This window comes from Schistocerca nitens, chromosome 5, assembly GCF_023898315.1.
Source record: "Schistocerca nitens isolate TAMUIC-IGC-003100 chromosome 5, iqSchNite1.1, whole genome shotgun sequence".
In the NCBI taxonomy this organism is placed as follows: Eukaryota; Metazoa; Arthropoda; class Insecta; order Orthoptera; family Acrididae; genus Schistocerca; species Schistocerca nitens.
Genome location: NC_064618.1, coordinates 266,759,824 through 266,760,731, shown reverse-complemented (window position 1 = coordinate 266,760,731; position 908 = coordinate 266,759,824). Strand labels below are relative to the sequence as shown.

Here is a 908-nt window from a genome sequence, read left to right as displayed (position 1 = left end):
CAACTCTTATCGCCATCGCAAACGTTACCACCGTTGTGCGGTTGTAAACAGAACACAACGTACTGATCGTTGGGCAAATAGACCGTCACCATGCAGTCTCCATGCCGCCGTTAAGCGCGAGATCGCGTGTCTTGCAGTCCTGTTAGATGTAGTTGCAGTTATATCCGCTAATTGAAGGCGGTCCCTTCTTACTTGTTGCACAACATAACGATAAACTAGAATGGTAGTTTCACTCTACAGCGGAGTGTGCGCTGATATGAAACTTCCTGGCAGATTAAAACTGTGTGCCGGACCGAGACTCGAACTCGGGACCTTTGCTTTTCGCGGGCAAGTGCTCTACCGACTGAGCTATCCAAGCACGACTCACGCCCCGTCCTCACAGCTTTAATTCCGCCAGTACCTCGTCTCCTACCTTCCCGCCCGCGAAAGGCAAAGGTCCCGAGTTCGAGTCTCGGTCCGGCACACAGTTTTAATCTGCCAGGAAGTTTCATAACGGTCAACTGCTGGTGTAGCCGAGCGTTGTCTACCACTTACTCTCCCTCGGGCAGCAGTGCCAGTGGATCGGACCGCACCTCATACACATAAAAGAATGCTGTGAGCAATACCAAACTCCTCGCCTACATTCGTCACACTTCGTCCTGCTCCTAGTTTCTCAATGACTCTTTGCCGTATGAAATTGTCTCCAGGCCATGTTGTAATGAAGAACACGACCACAGGTCACCGCACCTGCTCGCTGATTGACACACACACACTATCTTTCCCCGTTCCTCCAACTGCCTCGTGTTGTACGGCCAGCCCGATTTAACACTATAGTCACGCTGACATCACGCTACACCATACAACTGGGAGGCCTCTGGTAACATGCTCCTGTACTTTCATTCATCTGGAAGTAGTAGTTAATATGTTCT

General features: G+C 50.6%; 1 non-coding gene across 1 annotated transcript; it reads right to left on the bottom strand.

Annotated features, from left to right (window-relative positions):
* Positions 1 to 284: 284 nt before the first annotated feature.
* Positions 285 to 359, bottom strand: Trnar-gcg (transfer RNA arginine (anticodon GCG)). The gene has a single exon. It is a non-coding gene; the product is annotated as a tRNA-Arg (tRNA).
* Between the last annotated feature and the right edge of the window lie 549 nt (positions 360 to 908).